The sequence below is a fragment of the Mobula hypostoma genome, chromosome 23 (assembly GCF_963921235.1).
Source record: "Mobula hypostoma chromosome 23, sMobHyp1.1, whole genome shotgun sequence".
NCBI lineage: Eukaryota > Metazoa > Chordata > Chondrichthyes > Myliobatiformes > Myliobatidae > Mobula > Mobula hypostoma.
In genome coordinates, this window is record NC_086119.1 from 10,111,875 (window position 1) to 10,138,225 (window position 26,351).

Sequence of the window (26,351 nt, forward strand, 5' to 3'; positions counted from 1 at the left end):
GGGCAGAAAAGGTAAAGGGCTGAAAAAGAAGGTATCTGATAGGAGAGGAGAGTGGACCATGGGAGAAGTAAACCAATATCAATACCACTCTATCCTAAGTGCCTGACAGGTCCTCTCTTCATTACTGCTCTTCAAGGAAGAGGAATCCAGTCTTAATCCAACTGCGCTCAGAAATCGGATTCGCAGCAGCTTGATCTAATGTCCTTTCTCCACACTTGTTCTGGTGCTAAAGATATTGGGCCATAGAGTACCGATTTTCTGCCTGGTCCTAACGACCTGCTCCTTGCATACCCCTCCCATCCATGTTCTTATTCAAACTTATCTTAACCATTACAATTGAAATCTTATCCACCACTTCCACTGGCAATTCATTTCACCCTCTGAGTGAAGAAGTTTCCCCTCAGGTTCCCCTTAAATATTTCACCTCTTGCCCTTAATTTATGACCTCTAGTTCTAGTCTGAGCCAGCCTCAGTGGAAAAAGCCTGGTTGCATTTACCCTCTCCAATTCCCCTATATTTTGTATACCTCCATCAAATCTCCCCTCAATCTCCTACGCTCCAGGGAATAACATCCTAACCTATTCAACCTTTCCCTATAACTCAGGTCTTCAAGTCCTGGCAACAGTAAGGATTCACTTTCAAGGACTCTTCATCTCATGTTCTTGATTTCTATTGCTTATTTATTTGTACAGTTTGTTTTATTTTGTACGCTGGTCCTATTGGGTGCGGTCTTCCATTGTTCTATCATGGTTACTGGAATTACCGAGTATGCCCGCAAGAAAACAAATCTCAGGAACATTCACAACAAGCTGGAGGAACTCAGCAGGTCAGGCAGCATCCGTGGAAAAGATCGGTCGACGTTTCGGGCCGGAACCCTTTGTCAGGACAAATCTCAGGGTTGTGTATGGAGACATAGATCAATTTCCTTTGAACTTTGTGAACATCCTTGTAAATTTTCTCTGTCACATGGAGGCTGTTTGGCCCCTTGATCCTATGCTCTCATTTGGTTGGACCTTTGCTGATCTCATCATAGTCAAAAACAAGGCACAGGAGGAACAAATAGTTTTCTGTAAAAAGAAATCTAAAGGGTACCAATAAACGAGTTGAATGCACGAATTTACTAACTTCCCCAAGTACTGAAGGTAAATTGGCTCAGAAAACATAATTAAGCAAAAATGTTACACACAGCTGTTCATTTTTAGTGTAGCAGAAACAAACCCTTTTGCTTACATAGGTGTTCCTCTTTGGGAAAATTTCCAACTTACTTTAGGCATAGATTCCTATTGGGAGATGTCTCTGAGGAATGCTGAGGGATTGACTCTGGATGGAGAGGAACTGTTTACTTTTACTCTGGGAAATCAAAGAGAAGAGAAAATATAATCTTTGTATTTATTTAAAGATACCTTCTGGCCCAACAAGCCATACCTCCCAGCAACCCACCAGTTTAATTCTAGTCTAATCACAGGACAATTTACAATGAACAATTAATCTACTAATTGGTATATCTTTGGATTGTGGGAGGCAACCGCAGCACCTGCAGGAAACCCACACGCCCATGGGAAGGATGTGGAAACTCCTTGTTGAAAACGTTGGAATTGAACTCCGAACTCTGACGCCCTGAACCGTAATAGGGTCACACTAACTGCCGTATTACCCTGGTGTACCTCAAGTAATTAAAGACAGACATCCAGGAGCAGAAGCTGGATGAAGTTTAACATGTGTAGAAGTCTCTGACAAGTTCTGCCAATTGGTGCTCTCAAGATGGACACTGATACTTGTGTTTCTCAATATTGCAAAGGGATATGAAGTAAAGACAACCAAAGGATCTGGGGACACAAATCATTGGCCTAAATCAGGAAGTTGACGACTGGGGGAATTTGTGGTGATGGGGCAATATGGGGTCCAGTCCATACACACACCTCACAGGGGACACGCACATCATAAGCACAAGAGATTCTGCAGATGCTGGAAATCCAGAGCAACACACACACACACAAAATACTGGCGGTACTGAGCAGATCAGGCAGCATCTATTGAAAGGAATAAACAGTCGACGTTTTAGGCTTCGTCAGGGCTTAATCGAGGGACATGGCCCCATGCAGAAACAGATTCTGAGGATCCATGGATATTAATGTTAAATGAAGAAAGGATAAAGAGCTTCCCCCTTCCCTCTTTTTCCATTCCCCACTCTGGTTCCCCTCTCACCTTCCGCTCCTTGTCACCTGCCCATCACCTCCTACTTCCCTTTCTCCCATGGTCCACTCTCCTCTCCTATCAGAACCCTTATTCTTCAGTCCTTTACCCCTTCCACCTGTCACCTCCCAGCTTGTTACTTCATTGCCCTCACCTGGTTTTACTTATCATCTACCAGTTTGTACTCCTTCCTTCTCCTCCTCCACCTTCTTGTTCTGGGTTCTGCCCCCTTCCTTTCCAATCCTGATGAAAGGTCTCAGCCCCAAATGCCAACTGTTTATTCCTCGCCATGTAAACATAACTTTGCTGGATCAAATAACGACAGCACAAAAAGATCGTTACTTATCTTTTCACCCATTTATTTCTTCGAGCTCAGCCAGCGAGTGAACTTGGACCCGACATCAGGGAGAGACCCTTTCTCATCTCCCCGGTGGTTCTACATGTTCACTGCCCGATGTCAGAATTGTCAGAAGTTATAAGGCCACCGATACTAAAGAACAATCAGTTTGATAACCATTCCGGTCAAGTCAATGGACTATTGATACAAAAGTACAATCAATTTGTTAGACACTCCAGCCACCTTAATTAAAGAAAAGAATGTCCTACCTGGTTTGCTGGAGCCACAACTTAATGACAAAGATAAGAACATCCATCAAATTTATGCTTTAATTAAGAAAGGAATGTTCTGTCTAATTTCCATCTGGTACTGCTTTTTGTCAAAATCAAAAGATGTGAAAAGCCCAGAGACATCTATGTGGATCTGGGCGAACTTTAACCCTAATCTTGCTCCAAAGAAGGCAGCTGTGAGACATTATTCAAACACACTGCAGTCACAGACATAGTCAGTACTGAATCCATTGTTTACAGGGATCTTGAGAATCCCCCATTCCCTTAAACTTTATCAGCCATAGATGCTGCCTGAGTTCCAGCATTTTGTGTGTGAGTGTTCCTCAAAAAGTATAAAAGCAGCCCAGGGGAAGAGAGGAGACATTCAGGGGATAGCTAACTTAATATTAATCAACAAATTGAGGGATGGAACAAAATAAAAAGGAAACCAGGACTGATTTTCTGTTCTTTAATCATTGGTTAAAGTATTGCTCCCTTTAAATACAATTGATATGTTAATCTGAAGCGGGCCAACGTAAAGACCAAATTTCATTCACATTCAGCTGCATTAGTGGGGTTAAAGTATCACCCTGCCATTAGTGACACTGCCTAAAATTATGTATTTTGTAATATCCATTTAGTTTGAAAAACACTGAGGAAATAGAGGGCTAGGGTTAAATGTCTTAACCAATATTAATCTCCACAGCCATTACTAAAAGCATATTATGTGGTAATTTTCATAATTCTGTTTGCAGAAGCTTGCAGTCATAGTATTGGCTGTAAGGTTTCCCACTAAACATTGGGAGAATTTCAATGGCTGGGAGAGGATTCAGGGTCTCCTGTGAAAGATGGTAGCATTATAACCTCGAGTTTATTTATTTTAATTAATTGAAGCAAATAAATCAGCTCTTAAAATCAAAGAGTAATTTAACATGCCTTCAGGGTGCCGGATTTTCGTGGCTTTGAAGATGGGCTGATTCATGGCCAGTGCCCCTGACTGAGGCGTCGCGGGAGATCACGGAACGTCAGGACAGCGGGTTAGCTGCTGTGGGCCAGAGACCTGAGCCCTGGGGCCGACTCTCTGGGCACAGAGCTCGGAAGAAGTGACGCAACAGACTTTTAACATCATAAGTCAGTGGGTTGTTTGTTCTGTCTCCCCTCTTGCTGTGAAACATGGACACCTCTTTTTCCCTTATTAGGGAGAGAGAGAGCCTGGGGTATGTCGAATTACCAGGTGAACGAGTAGGTTTTGGGGTACTGCAAGTCTGTGTCTTTATTGATGCTTTGCTGCACGCTTGGGTGCTCGGTGGGGGGACACTGATGCTTTTTTGCTGGTGGGGGTAGGGGGAGTCGTTGCTTTGCTGCTGCTTGTGTATGGGAGGGGAGCTGGGGGGGGCTTTGGGGTTCTAACACTTAACTGTCATTCATTCTTTGGGGCAGTCCTCTGTTTTCATGAATGTTTGCGAGAAAAAGAATTTCAGGATGTATATTGTATACATTTCTCTGACTTTAAATGTACCTATTGAACACATGCAGAGTGTGTGATTTCAGGCTCAGAACTCAAAAGCATTCAATTCATTTACAAGTGATTAGAGGTAATTGGTAACAGGATGCCATCTTGCCACCAGAAGGAAGATGGGAGCATCCTCTGTTGCAGGTGCAGGTCTCACACTGAGCTTTACAGGCTAGGTAGCATTCATGTCAGGACCACCAGACTCAAAAACAATTCCTTCCCCCATGCTGTCAGGCTGATCAACACCTTCACCCATTAACTGCAACCCCCCATCACCACTACTTGATCATTTCCTGTCAGTCAGCTGATGTACAGAGACTCCTGTACTGAGCGTCACTTTATGTGCATACGAGCAATCTATGGAAATAACTCGGAAAAGGTGAGGCTCAGGTGGTTGATGGTTGGGTTGAGTTGTTCCCTGAGCTTGGCAATCCATTTGCAAACGTTTCATCACCATAGGAAGAGATGTCATCATGCTGGTGTCTTCTCGTATGGTGAGGAAACGTTTGTAAATGGGTTGCCGAGATTGGAGAACAACTCAACCCAACCACAATCAGTCTATATGTATATAGACAGGCAGGAGGAGAAGATGGCAGCATGACACAGCTTGCATGGCCACTCCGGTGAATGATGTCTGTTATCTGTCAAGTAGGATGCCGTGCACAACCCTGATTTGATGGAGTCAGACGTGAGAGCAGAGAGGAACATCTGGTGAAACTTCTGAAATGCCTGCTTCGCTGCCGCTGCTACTGTGTGATCCAGAATCTCCGGAGAAGGCCCCGAGTCCTCGGCTTTGCTTGTTGCTCGGCGGCCGGGGCAGGGTTGAAGCGCTCGGCAAAGATGGTGCTCGGTGCTTGGTGTCGGAGGCTCGAAGTTTTCAGACGGACTCAGAGTTGGCTGCGGTCGGGTGCTTGCAATGCATCGGCAAGTTTGCGGCGCTTGGAGTTCGTGGCAGGGAGAGTTTCTCCCTTCTACCATCTGTGTGAGATGATGGGGCTATCGGGACTTGAGACTTTTTTTTACCATGCCCATAGTTTGCTCTTTATCAAATTACAGTATTGCTTTGCACTGTTGTAACTATATGTTATAATTATGTGGTTTTGTCAGTTTTAGTCTTGTTTTTTCCTGTGTTTCTGTGATATCTTTCTGGAGGAGCATTGTACCATTTTTTAATGCATGCATTTCTGAATGACAAAAAACGAGGACTGAGTGTCCTCATAATCTAATTTAAAAAAAATCTAAACTAACCTTATGTATTTATATTTATTGTGTACTTTATGCTTATTATGTTATCTAGAGTAACAATCATTTTGTTCTCCTTTACACTCGCGTACTGAAGACAATAAACTCTTGAATCTTGACATCTACTCCTAGCCAAAGCTTGGCAGAGTACAGCACAACACTTAGTGGACACTGCCACCTTGTGGAGAAATACAAGATGTGAATGCTTTAACGAAGAAGCCTGCCTTCCCATATGTTCCTGAGACCTGGAATTCAAGCGTCGTTCATATTTCCTCAGAGGAACATGATTCCTGGGGATCTGTGGTGCACAGCCACTCAAAGGGGTGGGGGAATGTTAGCGATGGTATTGAGAACTTCAAGACCAGGCATCCCGATCATCCACAAAATGCCGGAGGAACTCAACAGGCCAGGCAGCATCTATAGGAAAAGGGTAAACAGTCGGCGTTTCAGGCTGAAACCTTCTTCAGGACTGTCTTGACCAGAAATGTCGACTGTTTACTCTTTTCCATAGATGCTGTCTGACCTGCTGAGTTCCTCCGGCATTTTGCGTGTGTTTGGATTTCCAGCATTTGAAAATGTTCTCGTGTTCGTGATCCCAACCATCCAGAAGTCTGCCATAAATTACAAATGGAGTGGATTACCCCACATATTAAAAACCCACCTGCCCCAATTGTGCAAGAGCCTGCAGTTCCAATATTAAATTCGTTAGTCACCTTGGAACCAATGTTCCCTCCAAGGTGTGGGCGCACCCATCTTTTGCTATAACGCACAAAGAAATTTAAACTGCGCAAAAGGCCGTCACCCTCTACCCCGTTAGCATATTAAGTATATTTCACAATCATACATAATCATATTTCCTTTTCTGGTTTCTGACTCGGACAGTGTTGACAATGTGGAGTTTGCGATGATTTATCTGCAGATTTAAGAACGGGCTTATTTGCTCTATTTTTATTGAAGAAGTTATTCAGTGTGCACATGTTGTTGTCACTGTGCAAAAATTTGCACAGCACAAGATTTTTGCGCACACCGGTCATCACAAATTAGAGGGAACGTTGCTCGGAACCCACAGAACTGCACTGGAAGTCAGTCATTCTTGACCCTGAGGGACGGCCAATATACATGGATTAATATAGTGTCTTTCACAACCTTGGTACCCTAGTTGACATGGAGATGAGCTTCTGAGCAAAGATCTGCTCGATTACCAAGGATGACCCATTTCCAGCTCTGCCTGCTTCAGCGTACCTAGTGCAAATAACTCTCCATTCTTGCCCTCTCTTTCTCCATGTTACTCACAGTCCTGCAGTTCTGATGAAGCTTTTCAGATCTGAAACATTAACTCTATCTCGTTCCACATGGGCTGCCTGACCAAGTGAGTGTTTCCAGTGTTTCCTGATTTTGTTTTGGAGTTTTAGGAGTAGACGCGCCCCCCTCCCGCCAAACACACGCCCATTTTCTCCCCACTTGCTCCAACGGTAGCAGCCATGACTCCAGGTCCCCATCATTAACCTCTCCTCCTTTCAGAAACTCCTTAAAATCCGCCTCTTTGATCGAGCTCGTGTTCACCATGTGCCTATCACCTACAGGTGGCTCAGTATTTTGATAAAGCTCCTGCGAGATGCCTCGGAATGCTCTGTTACAGGGCTGAAGTTATGGTGAAGCTGGATGACAGAACAGAACAAATGTCTTCAAGAAACCATCCATCAACCGTGGAATGTGATTGTATAACTTTACTTCCTGTTGGCTGAGGAACAAGAACTCCGCATTTTTGGGTATGGCCTTTCATGGAGTCTATTGTGTTTCTTATATTTACTGTGATTGCCCACAAGAAAAGGAAAGTCAAGACATATAGGTACTTTGATCATTTTTCTTTGATCTTTGAACTCAGTCCTTTACTAAGTGCTACTGGAGTTTTGACTATTTAAGAAAGAGGCGACTTGCTGCTAAGTCACAGCATCCACTATCAGTGGGCTCTTAGCTTGCTCTCTGCCTCCTGGTGGCAGAGCAGAGTTGTACACGTTACTCATATTCTGAAGTGATATCTCTGTGCAGCTAGCAGTCATCATCTTTATCGGACTCAAGTATAATAAATTAGATTGGGATAGGGTACAATGCAGAATCACCAGATTATCTGTAGACATAAATTTGTCTTGTGCCTGCCTTGTATTTGTGAGGTGAACCATACAAGGTATTAAAAGTAACATAATAGGGCGAAAACAGTTTCTTCTTCTGGGAGTACAGGGATTCTATTCCAGTTAATTATGGGATGTCCCAATCACTGTCAATATCAATGTCTCTAACTTGTATAAAATAGTACGGCTTGAAATAGAGGGGAAAGTAGGGTCAGCCAGACTGCGCAAGAACAGCACTTGTCAGCCATATGGTTATTTTACAATATAGGTGCCACGGTAGCGTAGCAGCTGGTGCAATGCTATTACAGCTCAAAGCATCAGAGTTCAGAGTTCAATTCAGACCCTGTCTGTAAAGAGTTTGTATGTCCTCCCTTTGGAATGTATGGATTTTCTTCGGGTGTTCTGGTTGGTAGGTTAATTGGTCTTTGTAAATTGTCCCGTGATTGGGCTTGTAAATTGTCCCGTGATTGGGCTAGGGATAATCATGGGGTTACTGGGCAGCGAGATTCGAAGGGCCAGAAGGGCGTATTACACACTGTGTCTCAATAAATAAATACATTTGCTCTCATGGTCACCTTTCCCTATGTACTGAACTCTCTACCACTGTAAATTATATATTTAAGTCCCTGATCACCAATTCAATCAAATAATCATGATGATGCTATACTCCATGTAACCAAAATCAAAGGATCAACAACAGCCAGACCATTTGGGAGCAGATGATGAAAAGGACTTTCACTTGTATCAAAAAACATTTTTGGGACAGAATGTTTCAATACACTTTATATTCAGTGAATCAGGTTGGAGATCTGCAGTCCTGCCACACTCAGTTAGGAATGGTTCTACAGATAACCGCAAGAGGCTTTAAGAACATCCCTGTTAGTTTGTGAGCCAGTAGGGTTGGTTGGTACCATCTGAGGGGAATAATGCTCAGAGTGATTTTTGGCAAGGTATACATCTCTAGAGTTAGAAAATATGTGATAGTATTGCACCAGTGGTAGCTTTATCATAATCATAATAATTTTTATAATTATTATTAATAATCATAATAGTTTTCCAAGTCCTCCACATCTTCATCTGAACTTTACACACTCACTGAGGTGGATGCCTGGTTCTCACAGTCTGCCGGTCTACACATGTCAGTACACCTGAGGCCATTTGCAACACACATACATCTTGGGAGTGAACATTTTTTTGGACAGTTACAGGCCAGTAGATCCAGGATGGCATCGGGTGCTGGCTGGCCTTCCATCCAGTGCACTACCAACTGTTCAGCTTCCTCTTCTTTCTCCATCTTCCATCCTCTGCCAACAGGGCTTGGCACTTGTGGGTTCTTCTCCAAATATCTTCTCCATATACCAGCCTGGTAGTTGGCTCGCTGTGCATGTTTTGTTAAGCAGTCCTTCCATGGTGGGAGTTGATGACTTTTGATTTCACCTTTTTTTGGCAAAGAAAAGGTGATATCTGAGCTCATTGACCTTGGTGTTTGATGCTTTTGGGGCATAAGACCTGTAAATGCCTCCAGTTTGTCCATCAGTTCTGGGGAGAGGTCCCATTCCTGACCCAATTCTAAGAATGTGTCCTGAGTTTCCCTGTTGCTGGTCAGAAGTTTTAGGGCACTTGTCTTCCTTTTGTCTGTAAAAGCACTTACAGTGTTACATCCTCTATATGCTTGCAACCCGATGAGAGTCCTACAAACCTCTATGCCAACAGTGGCAGCAAACTTCCTGATGTCTACAAGCCTTGTACAGGTTCTAGTGCCACACTTCTGGGGCCTCAATCTTGTCACAAAATGCTAAAGACATGATAAAGACCTCTTTGTCTTCTGAGCAGATCACTACAGATTGGTATCCTTCTCTTGCAGCATGGGCAGCAGGGAGAAGTAGGCGGCCATCCGCTTCTTCTTGTTGACACTGATGAGCTGACACCTCCTCACTGTCTTGAGACATGATTCTGTAACATTTGTCATTCACAGTTGCATATAGAATCTTCTTCTGTAGCTTTGCTCTGTACTCCGCCTTCCTCCATTCAGGGACTATGAAGCTAATGAGACTATTTTTGTTACTGACTTTGGTCAGGAAGCTCCTCCACTGCCTCACTATCTGTGTACCTGTGATACCTTGCAACTCATGACCAGTCTCTTCACCCCATAGAGATCTTTCACTATTCTTGACAGAGTTCTCTTCATATGTGTCGAACACAACATCTATTCTGCTACTCTGACTGCCTTCCTTCAGAGCCATACCCAGAATTGTTGTGGCAACATCTCTGAAAGTAATTTCATCACCTTTCACTCTTTGGACCAAATTCATTCCATCAACCAATGTAGCAGAGCTTCCTGGGAGTTGCTCTTCGACTGCTACATTTTTCTACAAGGTTGTGGCTAAAGTAGCTTTATTTGTCTTTCTTAGCGATCCTTCTGGTGTGGACAGGGCCCAGGGCAATGGTCCAAGGGGATGAGAAAGGATATCCTCCATAGGTAGACTGCACCCTTGTGCCATAGAAACATAGAAACATAGAAACATAGAAAATAGGTGCAGGAGTAGGCCATTCGGCCCTTCGAGCCTGCACCGCCATTTATTATGATCATGGCTGATCATCCAACTCAGAACCCAGCCTTCCCTCCATACCCCCTGACCCCTGTAGCCACAAGGGCCATATCTAACTTCCTTTTAAACATAGCTAATGAACTGGCCTCAACAGTTTGCTGTGGCAGAGAATTCCACAGATTCACCACTCTCTGTGTGAAGAAGTTTTTCCTAACCTCGGTCCTAAAAGGCTTCCCCTCTATCCTCAAACTGTGACCCCTCGTTCTAGACCTCCCCAACATCGGGAACAATCTTCCTGCATCTAGCCTGTCCAATCCCTTTAGGATCTTATACGTTTCAATCAGATCCCCCCTCAATCTTCTAAATTCCAACGAGTACAAGCCCAGTTCATCCAGTCTTTCTTCATATGAAAGACCTGCCATCCCAGGAATCAATCTGGTGAACCTTCTTTGTACTCCCTCTATGGCAAAGATGTCTTTCCTCAGATTAGGGGACCAAAACTGCACACAATACTCCAGGTGTGGTCTCACCAAGGCCTTGTACAACTGCAGTAGTACCTCCCTGCTCCTGTACTCGAATCCTCTCGCTATAAATGCCAGCATACCGTTCGCCTTTTTCACCGCCTGCTGTACCTGCATGCCCACTTTCAATGACTGGTGTATAATGACACCCAGGTCTCGTTGCACCTCCCCTTTTCCTAATCGGCCACCATTCAGATAATAATCTGTTTTCCTATTTTTGCCACCAAAGTGGATAACTTCACATTTATCCACATTAAATTGCATCTGCCATGAGTTTGCCCACTCACCCAACCTATCCAAGTCACCCTGCATCCTCTTAGCATCCTCCTCACTGCTAACACTGCCACCCAGCTTCGTGTCATCCGCAAACTTGGAGATGCTGCATTTAATTCCCTCATCCAAGTCATTAATATATATTGTAAACAACTGGGGTCCCAGCACTGAGCCTTGCGGTACCCCACTAGTCACCGCCTGCCATTCTGAAAAGGTCCCGTTTATTCCCACTCTTTGCTTCCTGTCTGCTAACCAATTCTCCACCCACACCAATACCTTACCCCCAATACCGTGTGCTTTAAGTTTGCACACTAATCTCCTATGTGGGACCTTGTCAAAAGCCTTTTGAAAATCCAAATATACCACATCCACTGGTTCTCCCCTATCCACTCTACTAGTTACATCCTCAAAAAATTCTATGAGATTCGTCAGACATGATTTTCCTTTCACAAATCCATGCTGACTTTGTCCGATCATTTCACCGCTTTCCAAATGTGCTGTTATCACATCCTTGATAACTGACTCCAGCAGTTTCCCCACCACCGACGTTAGGCTAACCGGCCTATAATTCCCCGGTTTCTCTCTCCCTCCTTTTTTAAAAAGTGGGGTTACATTAGCCACCCTCCAATCCTCAGGAACTAGTCCAGAATCTAACGAGTTTTGAAAAATTATCACTAATGCATCCACTATTTCTTGGGCCACTTCCTTAAGCACTCTGGGATGCAGACCATCTGGCCCTGGGGATTTATCTGCCTTCAATCCCTTCAATTTACCTAACACCACTTCCCTACTAACATGTATTTCGCTCAGTTCCTCCATCTCACTGGACCCTCTGTCCCTTACTATTTCTGGAAGATTATTTATGTCCTCCTTAGTGAAGACAGAACCAAAGTAATTATTCAATTGGTCTGCCATGTCCTTGCTCCCCATAATCAATTCACCTGTTTCTGTTTGCAGGGGACCTACATTTGTCTTTATCAGTCTTTTCCTTTTTACATATCTATAAAAGCTTTTACAGTCCGTTTTTATGTTCTCTGCCAGTTTTCTCTCATAATCTTTTTTCCCCTTCCTAATTAAGCCCTTTGTCCTCCTCTGCTGAACTCTGAATTTCTCCCAGTCCTCAGGTGAGCCACTTTCTCTGGCTAATTTGTATGCTACTTCTTTGGAATTGATACTATCCCTAATTTCTCTTGTCAGCCACGGGTGCACTACCTTCCTTGATTTATTCTTTTGCCAAACTGGGATGAACAATTGTTGTAGTTCATCCATGCAACCTTTAAATGCCTGCCATTGCATATCCACCGTCAATCCTTGAAGTGTCATTTGCCAGTCTATCTTAGCTAATTCATGTCTCATACCTTCAAAGTTACCCCTCTTTAAGTTCAGAACCTTTGTTTCTGAATTAACTACGTCACTCTCCATGTTAATGAAGAATTCCACCATATTATGGTCACTCTTACCCAAGGGGCCTCTCACGACAAGATCGCTAATTAACCCTTCCTCATTGCTCAAAACCCAGTCCAGAATAGCCTGCTCTCTAGTCGGTTCCTCGACATGTTGGTTCAAAAAACCATCCCGCATACATTCCAAGAAATCCTCTTCCTCAGCACCTTTACCAATTTGGTTCACCCAGTCTACATGTAGATTGAAGTCACCCATTATAACTGCTGTTCCTTTATTGCACACATTTCTAATTTCCTGTTTAATACCATCTCCGACCTCACTACTACTGTTAGGTGGCCTGTACACAACTCCCACCAGCGTCTTCTGCCCCTTAGTGTTACGCAGCTCTACCCATATCGATTCCACATCTTCCCGGCTTATGTCCTTCCTTTCTATTGCGTTAATCTCTTTTTTAACCAGCAACGCCACCCCACCTCCCCTTCCTTCGTGTCTATCCCTCCTGAATATTGAATATCCCTGAACGTTGAGCTCCCATCCCTGGTCACCCTGGAGCCATGTCTCTGTGATCCCAACTATATCATAATCATTAATAACGATCTGCACTTTCAATTCATCCACCTTATTACGAATGCTCCTTGCATTGACACATAAAGCCTTCAGGCACTCTTTTACAACTCTCTTAGCCCTTTTTAATGCTTGCCCTGGATTTGTCAGCCTGCCACTTTTACTTTTCCCCTTTGTACTTTTTGCTTCTACGCTCACTTTACACCCCTCTGTCTCTCTGCACTGGTTCCCATCCCTCTGTTGTGAACTAACCTCCTCACACCTAGCCGCTTTAATTTGATTCCCACCCCCCAACCATTCTAGTTTAAAGTCACCTCAGTAGCCCCCGCTAATCTCCCTGCCAGGATATTGGTCCCCCGAGGATTTAAGTGTAACCCGTCCTTTTTGTACAGGTCACACCTGCGCCAAAAGAGGTCCCAATGATCCAAAAACTTGAATCCCTGCCCCCTGCTCCAATCCCTCAGCCACGCATTTATCCTCCACCTCATCGCATTCCTACTCTCACTGTCGCGTGGCACAGGCAGTAATCCCGAGATCACTATGATGCGTCCAAACAAAGACCTGTCTGCTTTCAAGATGATCACCCTCCCATTTGATTTCACTTCTCTCTTCTTACACATATCACTGAATGTTTTCAACTTGTTGGTTTTCATTGGGTCATGGAATTTCTTTGCTGATGGATCTTCCTCTAGTCTCTCATCCTTGAAGGTCGCATAGCATTGCTCACCAATCTCGTATGCCTTCATCAGGTCGGAGGCAATGTCCTTGGGGGCTGCCTTTGCCATAGGTATGCAATGAGGTCCCGCTTCTCTGCAAATGGGTTGACCCATTCATGTATGAGGCTAACCACTGCTGAAACTACGTCCTCATCTTTCTGGATTCTTGGCCGCTGTAGCTCCGCATGACAAAGCTCTGATTTGTGGCCTTGCACCATCTCCCTTAACTGTCCCAGGAATGCACTGCGGTGCTCAGCTGTTATGTAGTAACACTTGATAGCTCCAGCATTCAGGCTGAACTGTGATGTGCCTCCAGGAGTCTGTGTGTCTTTGTTCACTCTGGCTTCGATAGCCTGGTCCACAGGGGTTGTTACTTGACAGCTGCACTGAGAATTGGCCTGTCTTGAAGGCCTCATACACAGAAGGATTCTCCTCTGGGAGGTTCATCATCTGAGCAAAGTAAGGGGACAGGTACCTGGCATAATTCATCTTATCATAAGCAAAGCACCATGGGATCACAGAAAGCTACCCACCGCTGCAATGCTATCACATATTTTCTAGCACTAGGGGTGTATACCTTGCTAAAAATCACTGTAAGAATTATTTCTCCCAGATGGTACCGGTGGCCCAAATTTGGGGTCCTGGCTCATGGACTATATCCTCAAGTGACAGGGCCAGTGTACAAGTGCTGAAATCAGAGGCAGCCAAGGCTGGATGTGCAAAGGCGGTTACCTATCTCAGCTGCCGTAATATGTCTTACATCAGTCTACAGGGTGGCTGAAGTGCTGGATCTGTGAGTCCGCTGGGGAAGTCAGAGGCCTGATCCTTGGGAGTGCACTGGAGGCCTGGAGGCAGCCCGTCTTGGGGTTTTGTGGGTGGGTGGAAGGGAGGAAGAAGAGCTTGTTTTGCTGGTGCTGGTGGTGTCGTTGCTTGGCTTGTTCTGCTGAACAGTGTGGGCAAGGTATGCTGGCGTTGAACGAATGTGTGGCGACACTTGCGTGCTGCCCCCAGCAAATCTGTAATGTTAGCACAAGTGACGCATTAAGCTGTGTATTTTGATGTGCATGTGATAAATAAATGAATCTGAATCTGAATCTTAACAGGATATCAAGAAATAGTTGAGAGAACGGGATACAACATTGGTGACAAGACCAGGCAACATCCTATGAAGATCAGCATTTCAGAACTTGCAGCACCCCTGCCTGAATTGTTCCAATAGTTACAACACCCAACAATGTGGAAAATTGCCCGGATACTTCCTGATAACAACAAACAGGATAAAGCCAATCAGTCCTCTCAGTTATCAGCATCGTGAAGGAATTTGTCCTCAGCAATGTTACAAAGAGCCACTTAGTTTATTCAGTGAGCATTTATTATTATTTTATTTTACTTAAAGATCATCATCATTATGTGCCATGTCATATGACGTGGGCAATCATGGTCTTTCTATGACCATGATTGTTCTTGGCAAGGTTTTCTTCAGAAGTGGTTTGCCAATGCTTTCTTCTTTACAAGACGGGTGACCCCAGCTGATGTCAACGCGCTTCAGAGATTGTCTGCCTGGCGTCAGTGGTCGCATAACCAGGACCTGTGATAGATATGCACCAGCTGCTCATATGACCATCCACCGCCTGCTCCCATGGCTTCAAGTGAGGGGGGGGTTGTGCTAAGCTGGTGCTACACCTTGCCCGAGGGTGACCTGCAGGCTAGTGGAAGGAAGGAGCACTTTACACTTCCTTTGGTAGAGACATATCTCCGCCCCACCACCCATTTAGAGATAAAGGCCCTGCTGGTCCAATGAGCCACGCAGCCCAGCAACCCACCTATTTAACACTAGCCTAAACACAGGACAACTTACAATGACCACTTAACCTACTAACTGGACTGTGGGAAGAAACCGGAGCACCCAGAGGCAATCCGCGCACTCACAGGGAGGGACAAACAAACTCCTTATAGATGGTGCCAGAACTGAACGCCAAACTGAGCCGTAGTAGTACCAGGCACTCAGTCATGAATAACCTGCTCACCCAATGTCAGTCTGGGTTTTCAAGGTGTAGTGCCTCAGGATTATTATCATTAAGGACCCCCACTATCCAGGACATGCCCCCTTCTCATTGGTACAGCCGTGTATCCACTGATCTTGGTTCCACCATGGATCAAGATCCTCAGGATGAGGCGGGAGTGGGACCAAGGCTGTTGGGACGTTAGAAAACCCTGGATAACCGAAGTCAATCAGCACCAAGGAAAAAATGCTCCATTCGGGACCTGGATTCAACACCACTGCTGTCTGTAAGGGGTTGTATGCTTTCCTTATGATAGTGTGGATTTCGTCCCACATTCCAAAGGCTTATGGGTTTGTAGGTTAACTGGTCACATATGTGTATTGAGAAGGGTGGGCTCTTTGGGTCAGAAGGGCTTACTACTGTGCTGTATCTCTAAATAAATAAAAGCAAAATGCAACCGTGACACAAAGAAAAATAACTTTGTCAGCATCACTGCAGAAGTTTCTCAGGGCAGTGTCCCTGGCCCATCAATGACCCTCCTTCTACCTGACTGCACAATGCTCAACTCCACCCAGATGAAGCAGCCCATGCCTGCATGTATTAAGACCTAGACAGCATGCAAGTGTAGGCTTGGAAATGGCAATGAATAAATCATCACAAACATGGCAGGCACTGACCATTTCCAACCAGATAGTCTCCCCACTTACCTTTTACATCAAATAGTGTTACTATTACTCAGTTCCTACCATTAACATCCACCGGTTTAACATTAACCTGAAACTCATCTGGGGCAGCCACATAAATGTTGTGGAGTCGAGAACAGGTGAGAAAGTTGTAAAGTTAGTCAATTCCATCATGAGCACGAGCCTCCATAGTATCCAGGACACTTTCAAGGTGTAGTGCCTCGGGATGGTGGCATCCATCATTAAGGACCCCCACCATACAGGGCATGCCCTCTTCTCACTGTTACCATCAGAGCAGAGGTACAGAAACTTGAAGGCGTGCACTCAGCGATTCAGGAACAGCTTCTTCCTCTCTGCCATCCAGTTTCTAAATGGGCATTCAACCCATGAACACTATCTCACTACTTTTTGTTTTTTGCACTACTTATTTTAACTATTTAATATACATATATATACTTACTGTAATTCAGTTTTTTTCCCCTATATTATCATGTACTGCATTGTACTGCTGCCACAAAGTGAACAAATTTCATGACATATGCCAGTGATGGTGGTGTAGTGGCATCAGCACTGGACTTCAGGGCAGATGGTCCTGAGTTCAAACCCAGCCGGGTCCCAACCTGGGCAGCAGCAGTATCTGTGCGGAAGAAAGGCCTGGCAATCTACTTCTGTGTCTTGCATGATAACCCTATGGACTGGACCGTATGGTCCATGAGGACACAAATAGTTGGACTCGACTAAACAACTGAACAAATGCCAGTGATATTAAACCTGATTCTGATCCTGTGGCAAGCAACTCACCTCCCGCTACCTTTTCATCATCAAGTATTCAGGGTATGAAGGAATCCCGAACTCTTGAAGAAGCTCAACAACATCACACTTGATTGGCACTGCATCCACCTCCTTAAACATTCATCCCCTTCCACGCTGACTCACGACAACTGCCCAATGTACCACTGACAAAATGCACTGCAGTTATGTGCCACGGCTACTCTGATAATACCTCCCAAGCAAGACAATTATCCTCTGCAGGTTCCCCTCAGAGTCATATGTCATCCTGACCTGGAAATGTATCACCGTGCATTCATGGTCACTGGTCCTAAATCTAGAAGCTCACTTCTTCCCAATGACACCTTCACCAAAAGGGCTGTAGAGACCCAAGGTGGCTCAATATCTCCTCTGGAGCAATTAGGGACGGGTAAAAAATAATGGGGTTGCCACCAGTGCTCAGGATTATTACCACTGACAGATGTGTGAACTTTGTTGTTTTGTAGCAGTAGTACAGGCAATACATTTAAAAAATTGCTATAAATTACAATAACACATAAAAATAAGTCATGCAAGATAGTGAGGCAGTGTGATTTAAAAAGTGCAATCACTATTATAATTCAGGGAATATCAGCCTGTACCCAACAAACTCCCCCAATCTGTACAGTGGGAGTAATCAGATCATCAATTTTTAGTGATGTTGCCTAGTATAGGATATTTCTCAAGACATTTGTAAACACATCTACTTAGCAGGCGGGAGAATCAGTGTATATGGAAAGGATATTTCCTATCGTGGGGGAGTCTAAGTGCAGGGGGCACAGCCCCAGAATAAAGGGATGCCCATTTAGAACAGAGATGAGAAGGGATTTCTTTAGCTAGAGAGTGGGTGAAACTGGAATTTATTACCATAGACATTTGTGGAGACCAAGTCATTTAATATTTAAACAGAGATTGATAGGTTCATGATTAATAAGGGTGTCAAATATTACTGGTTGAGAGGAATAAAGAATTAACCATGCTGGAATAGCGGAGCAGATTCAACGGTCCGAATGGCCTAATTCTGTTTCCCTATCTTATGGATCATGGGAGTTTTCCACAACCAACTTGAATTTCTACATAGAACATAGAACATAGAATAGTACAGCACAGTACAGGCCCTTCGGCCCACAATGTTGTGCCGACCCTCAAACCCTGCCTCCCATATAAGCTCCCACCTTAAATTCCTCCATATACCTGTCTAGTAGTCTCTTAAAACTTCACTAGTGTATCTGCCTCCACCACTGACTCAGGCAGTGCATTCCATGCACCAACCACTCTCTGGGTAAAAAACTTTCCTCTAATATCCCCCTTGAACTTCCTACCCCTTACCTTAAAGCCATGTCCTCCTGTATTGAGCAGTGGTGCCCTGGGGAAGAGGCGCTGTCTATCCACTCTATCTATTCCTCTTATTATCTTGTACACCTCTATCATGTATCCTCTCATCCTCCTTCTCTCCAAAGAGTAAAGCCCTAGCTCCCTTAATCGCTGATCATAATCCATACTCTCTAAACCAGGCAGCATCCTGGTAAGTCTCCTCTGTACCCTTTCCAATGCTTCCACATCCTTCCTATAGTGAGGTGACCAGAACTGGACACAGTACTCCAAGTGTGGCCTAACCAGAGTTTTATAGAGCTGCATCATTACATCGCGACTCTTAAACTCTATCCCTCGACTTATGAAAGCTAACACCCCATAAGCTTTCTTAACTACCCTGTCCACCTGTGAGGCAACTTTCAGGGATCTGTGGACATGTTCCCCCCGATCCCTCTGCTCCTCCACACTACCAAGTATCCTGCCATTTACTTTGTACTCTGCCTTGGAGTATGTCCTTCCAAAGTGTACCACCTCACACTTCTCCGGCTTGAACTCCATCTGTCACTTCTCAGCCCACTCCTGCATCCTATCAATGTCTCTCTGCAATCTTTGACAATTTCTTTTCCAAAAAATACACCAACCTGATTTGGAACTCTGTGGAAATCATTGCCACAGATGGATGTGGAGACCAAGTCACCGGGTATATTTAAAGAGGGGTTGATGGGTTTTTGATTAGTAAGGGTGTCAAAGGTTACAGGAAGGAAGGAGAATGGGGTTAAGAGGGATAATAAATCAGCAGTGATGGAATGGTGGAGCAGACCCGATGGACCAAATGGCCTAATTCTGCTCCTATGTCTTTGGTCTTAACAGGCAAGATAGGGCCTGAGTTTAATATCTTGTTTGAAAGAGGTCTCCCTGGCTGTGCAACGCATGTCCCCATCACTCTGGGAATGGCAGCCAAGATTTTGTCATCAAGGCTCCACCCTCGTGGGGAGAAATGTACCACCTGATAGCCTGAAGAGTCTAAAACGTAGGACAGAGCAGAAATCATTTCTGACTTCATGAACTCATATTGGTCACAACTGTGCACACATGCCACCAGCCTTAAAGATTACTTCCATCAAAGATTATTTACTCTTTAAAAATATCACTTTGATTTGTAGTAAAGCTCAGTGGTGGACAGGAGGTGAGGAGAGGATCCTCAGTCTAATCAACTCAGCAGTTCTTTGGATTTTTTTAAGAGACTTCAGGCTGTTTTCAGATAATAAATCAGACCACCAAGATCCATTACTTGAGATAATGAAATTTAATGGCGAAGTCAAGTGTTCAATTAAATGAAATAGAATGACTGTCCAAAGTAAACAAAGCAGTGAAATAGAATTGAACTCCCTAATAAATTTAGGCCTCATACTGGGGAAGGTTTCTCCCTGGAAAAGATGTATCAATCCAAGAGAGATGCAACATTGATTTTTCTGCTTGACCACAGCTACGTGCAGTTTTGAATCTGACTTCAGAAGAGAGTTTGGGTACCAAGATCAGGGAGTCCAAAAGAAATCCTGGAACATTTCACAATCCTTTTTGAGATCCTTATTTCCTGATGCTTCGTTGTAACCTTCCTCCTTTACATTGCACCCCTTCTTTTTAATTGAGAAAACCCCTTGCATTCCTTCGAGACTGAGTTTGACTTAGTTCTATCTCATACTTTGGGTTCAGTGACCCGGATGGGAACTGCAGTCTCTTCCTCAGATGAGGCAGAGATGACTGACCAGGTGGATACAGGTGTCCCCTGCTTTTCAAACGTTCGCTTTATGAAACCTCACTGGTACGAAAGACCTACATTAGTTACCTGTTTTCACTAACAGAAGGTGTTTTCACTGTTACGAAGAAAAGCAGTGTGTGATAAAAAAAAAAGGCAGCACGCGCCCCGAGCAGCCGTTCTCCCCCGGATTTGGAACTGCATTCTCGCCGGCATTGCTTTAACACATGCCTGTGAGCAGCCGTTTGCAAGATGAGTTCTAAGGTATCGGAAAAGCCTAAAAGGGCTCGTAAGGGTGTTACATTTAGCGTAAAACTAGACATAATTAAGCATTTCAATTGTGGTGAACGAAGTAAGGACAAAGTGAGTTTGGCTTGTGGAAGTTGACGAAAATGATGTTGAAGAGGTTTTGGCATCCCATGACCAAGAACTGATAGATGAAGAGCCTATGCAATTGGAAGAGGAAAGGATAATCGAAACCGAATGAGTAACGATAAAGTACGACTTTAATTTTGAAAGGGTACGTAGGTTTAGGGGATATTTGCAAGATGGTTTGAGTTCTTACAAAGAACTGTATGATAGAAAAATGCGTGAGGCTAAGCAGTCAAGCAAGCCTTCCACATCAGCCACAGCAGACGACAAACCTCAACCTTCGACATCGAGGCAGGCAGACATAGAAGACGATGACCTGCCTGCCCTGATGGAAACAGACAACGATGAATTGACACCCCAGTGTCCCACCACCCCAGCCCCCAGGCCGCAGACAGATACCAATTCGCGGAGAATGCAGTAGCCGGGAGGCACACAGCACATCTTTAAGAAAAAAGCCAAAGTAAACATGCTAATTAATTAGGTGCCACCCGGCTACTGCTGCATTCTCCGCGATTCGCCTCTGATCTGGGCCGACATTTACATGCCGGGCAGCACCTAATTAATTAGCTTGTTTATTTTGGCGTTTTTCTTAAAGACGTGCTGAGTGTGTCCCGGCTACCGCTGGACTGCTGCATGCTTCGCAGATCGGTGTTGGTTCGCTGCCTGGAGGGTGGGGGCCACTGCACCACCCAAACTCCGACGACTCAGTCTAACACACCATCATCAGTGTGCTCGGCGCTGCCCTCCCAATTCCCGTAAGTGATACTACACTGTACATACATTATTTCTACTTTATATAGGCTGTGTATTTTTACGTGTTATTTGGTATGATTTGGCAGGTTCATAGCTTAAAGGTTACTGGAGAGAGTGTTTCTGCCGAGAGCGCTCACGTGAGATTTTCGCTACGGAGAACAGTTCAGGCAATGATTGTGGAAAAGTATTTCTACTTTATATAGGCTGTGTATTTTTCATATCATTCCTGCTTTTACTATATGTTACTGTTATTTTAGGTTTTATGTGTTACTTGGCATGATTTGGTAGGTTATTGTTGGGTCTGCGAACGCTCACAAAATTTTCCCATATAAATAAATGGTCATTGCTTCTTCGCTTTACGACATTCCGGCTTACGAACCGTTTCATAGGAATGCTCTACCTTCGGATGGCGGGGGAAACCTATATTCTGTGAGGTGATGCACTCCTTCCTGTAGACTGTAGAGTTCTATGACCACCAGGTTCTCAATACCATCCCAAATTCCCTTCCTCCACTTTGAGTGGCCAGGAGTCAGACATTCCCCTGAGAAATGGTGCATTTCATGAAAAGGGCACGTTCTTGAACCTTTTCCTTTCTCCACCTGCTTGTCGCTTCACACAACAAAACTTGCAGTAGTGTCTGTTTTTGGAGACTGGAGTCAGACAAACAAGGTGTACTGCCTAAGAGAACACCTTTCATAACCTCAGGAAGTCCCAAACACTTCCCATGGGTAAAGTAGAACATTCTTAAAATACAATCACTGTTTGAGTGTCGAAAGGAAGGAAACAGAAAAAAAGAAGTCAAGAAGGAGAACTGTAGAGGAGAAAGTGCACATGCAGGCAGGCATGTAGAGTGAAACTCATGTGCAACTCGTCTATATTCAATACTTCTCTGAATTCTCCTCATTAAAACACCTATTCACCATGTTAACAATGCATTCAGGGGGATAAAATCTATAGCCCGCGATAGCAGTTAAGCACAAGAGATTCTGCAGACACTGGAAATCCAGAGTAACACACACAAAATGCTGGAGGAACTCAGCAGGTTAGGCAACATATATGGAAATGAATAAAGAGTTGACATTTTGGGCCGAAACCCTTAATCGGGATGTGGCTTTTTATTCTTTCCCATAAATACTGCCTGACCTGCTGAGTTCCTCACAGCATTTTGTGTGAATAACAGTTCAGCAGCTGATTTAGAGACAGATAATCTATTTCTGTACACAATTAAACCTTAGTAAATAAGAACACATTATATGATTAAAATAAGTAAGATGCAGTTGTAAAGTACAAAAGATTCAATGTTAAAAAATTAAATTTTGAATCAGAAGTTACAGTATGGGAGGTCATTTAGCTTACTTTGCCATTTCTGGCACTAGTTCCTCCATCCTGCATCTTAGTCATTAAGAATGTTAGAAGTTAGTCAGTTGATTGGGATGTTGCAATGGAAGAGTTTAGATTCCAAGAGTTGATTTGGTTGGATTTCTGTGCAGTTTGTTCAGCTCATTCTTCCCACAAAATAATGGCTTTACACAGGGCCTCAATCCCAAGGTTGTCAGAAGGTCAATGCCAATGAAGTTGGCCTGTTTATCATCTGAAGTAAAGAAGGAAGAAACAGACAGCATTAGAAGGAGTTGTCAGTCTGTAGAATGTAACTGTCACACTGCATCTTTGGACCCAAGTGCAGGATCACACAGAGCTTTGGAAGGGTTAAATAAAACTAGGAATTTTATAAACAAAACAGAACAGTTGAACTTACAAGGTGTTGGCTAACTTAGGATAACTCAGCCAGAACCACACTAGGCAAGGATCAAACACTGCCCCTTTAAATACACTCCAGGGCACAAAAGAATCTGTGCTCAGTTGATAAAACCCCAAACTCTAATATGTAACTATTTTAATAAGAGTCAAAAGTCCAAGGATACTTAATTGGTCACCTGCAAAATCTCGGAATTAATTGTAAGTATTCAAGGACAATTTTAACTTCAATGTTCCCTGTCGGTCTGGAAGCGGGGGGTGGGGGGGGGGGGAGAGAGAAAGAAAGAAATGTTGGAGTGAACACTTTGTTTTTGATGGACTGTAGACCATGGTCTCTCTTCGAGGGCTTTGCTGTTGCTCGCATGGTGGGTGGTGGGAATGCTGCTGCTTTATGCTACAATAATTTGGGGGAGGGGAAGGGGGGAGAGTTGATGTTGTTTGCTGCTGCTTGGGTGTGGGAGGGGCGAGGGGCTTTGGGGTTCTCATGTCTTTTTTCTGCCATTCATTCTTTGGGGCTTTTCCTTCAGTTTTGAGGGTGTCTGCAGAGAGTAAGAATTTCAGGTTGTGTATTGTATATATCCTCTGATATTAAATGGAATTATTGAACTAAAGAAGACTGAACAATAACACATCAAAATCCCAAAGTGCAACAATACAGATAATTATAATTAATAAAACAGAGAATACAAAAAATCCACTACAAACAACTCAGAGCCCTCAGTATACTGTACCGATGACCCGAGGTCGTGACAGAACGACCTATAGCCAGCATCTGATGGCCCAGGACTATCTGGATATAAATGATGGAATTCTGAAATGAAGTCAAGATCCAAAATATCCCTGGAAGAAACCCAACACCGTTCTTCTGGACCATATCCCTCTCAGTCTACCAAGTATTGTAGTTGTCCCCTTAATTTCCTTGAATTAAGCAGTTTGTGTAGACAATTTCACCCTCTATGATCCTTGGTGGGGGTGGAGGCTTGGGAATCGGGGCCAAGGGACTACAATGGAAAGGTTTCAATTTGGATACACAAAAGGTGAGATGAATTCTCACAGAATGGGGAACTTGTAACATGTATGTTACCGGGTTAATTTTCCTAATGACTTTAAAGGGACCGATAAAGTGAGGGGCTAGGTCTATGATTCTAGTTTGAGTGGAAGGTCTTTAGTTGAAAGCCAGACCTGCTGACCGATATAGAAAGAGGGACTCAGCCACGTCTTTCTGTTGGCCTTGGCCTGTTGCCAGGCTGAACTCACTTCCAGAGTCCCTTTGGCCTTCAGCCGCCTTTATTTGCACCTTGGAATAAATTGTCCAGTTGAGGGAACACCAACCTCAGCCTCCTGATCAAAGAGAGGGAGCTGCAACCCAAATTGACATTCAAGAGGGGTCACACCCAATGATGAATGTTGTGGGTGAAATCACTCAGACTAAATGGTCACTCCAAGAGGACGGATTACCGCAAACCAGGCAGCGAAGAGTTTGCTCCAGGTCCTGGTTCGTCCTCTCAGTCTGTGCATTATTCTCTACGGATGGATCCTCGAGGACAGACCAAAGGTAGCCTGCCAGACTGCCAGAAAATACCTGCCAGAATTTCGAGGTGAATTGGGGACCTCTGTCCAAAATAACATCAGTGGGAAAACCATGTACATAGAAAACCTGGTGCACGATCATTCCTGTAGTCTCTTGGGCTGATGGTAGCTTTGTTAAAAGAATGAAATGCAAGCCTTGGAAAACATATCGACCACAACTAAAATAGTGGTAAAAGGAAGCGATCTAGAGAAAGGTGAAACCAGGGGTGTGAAGGAATGGGTAGAGGTTGAAGAAGGCCTTGAGGAGGGGAAGTAGGATCTTTGTAAAGGACATGTACGTCACAAGCTTAACATCCTTATATATACTGGCCCACCAGTACCTTCCTTTAATGAACTCTACAGTCCGCAAGATACCAGAGTGACCTGTTATCATAAGTGTGACCCCAGTTAACGACCCCAGATCATAACTCAGGTGGAACAAATAATTGACCGGGGGACCTCCTTCTGCAACCTGGTTAATCCCTTCTAGTGCTTGTCCAGTTTAGGAATCTACACCCTACAAGAAGGGGGCCATTAGCCTTTTGCCCAATATGAGGGATTCCAAACTTTCCACTATATCTGAGGGGGGCCAGAATTGTCTCAATAATGCATCAGGTTTCTGATTTTTAGACCCAGGATGATATGTTATAATAAAATTAAAACGATTAAAAAAAACAGTGACCGGTGTGCTAGCAGGGAATTCAGTCTTTTCACGTCCTGAATATAAGCTAAGTTCTTAAGGTCCATCCAGATGATGAATGGGTACCTAACCCCATCAAGCCAATGCCCTCACTCCTCTAGTGCCAACTTCACCACCAAGAGTTCTTTATCCCTGATGTCGTATTTTACCTCAGCTGGTGATAGAGGTCTTGAAAAATAGGCACAAGAAATTAACTTCAAACCTCCCTCCTCCATTAAATGTTTTTTTGGTTCAGAGCTTCCAACATGGTAGCAAGTATGGATCATGTCTAGAAATGAAGTTTGGTTCCCTTTGCAGGTCCTGGACCAATCCTAACTCTTCCCAACTCTGCATCGTGCATTCTAATCTCACACATGGGAATACCCAACTCAAGAACCAATTAAGACCATAAGATATAGGAGCAGAATTAGGCCATTTGGCCTATCGAGTCTGCTCCACCATTCTATCATGGCTGATTTATTTTCCCACTCAACCCCATTCTCCTGCCTTCTCCTAGTAACCTTTGATGCCCTGAGTAATCAAAAATTACGAACCTCTGATTTACATATATCCAATGATTTGACCTGTGGTGATGAATTCCACAGATTCACCGCCTTCTGGCTATAGAAATTCCTCCTCATCTCTGTTCTAAAGGAATGTCCTTGTATTCTCTTCCTTATTAACCAATTGATAACATAGAAGGCCAAGATGTGTGCCACGTGTAAATTCAAGTCTATCATTCATGGCCTCCTCACCCACCCTTCCATTGGAGACTAGGAAATCAATAGATTAAAAAATATGAAAGTAAGCCCTTAGCCTCCTGGCACTAATAAGCCACAAAGATTTTCATTAGATTGGTGTCCCAACTACCATTCCACCTCCAAAAGGCACAATAGCAACTTGCCAAAATTCTTTGGTAGCATCTCCCAAAGCTAGCAAGCAAGATCAAG

At 44.1% G+C, this 26,351-nt stretch overlaps 1 protein-coding gene across 1 annotated transcript in view; it reads right to left on the minus strand.

The window, feature by feature from the left end:
* Window positions 1-19,775: 19,775 nt before the first annotated feature.
* The window catches only part of LOC134336640 (aldehyde dehydrogenase family 3 member A2-like), a 28,392-nt gene continuing 21,816 nt past the window's right edge, over window positions 19,776-26,351 (minus strand). Inside the window, exon 11 of the mRNA XM_063030971.1 lies at window positions 19,776-22,989. The gene's annotated coding sequence lies outside the window, so the exon portion shown is untranslated. The remainder of the gene's footprint in view (window positions 22,990-26,351) is intronic.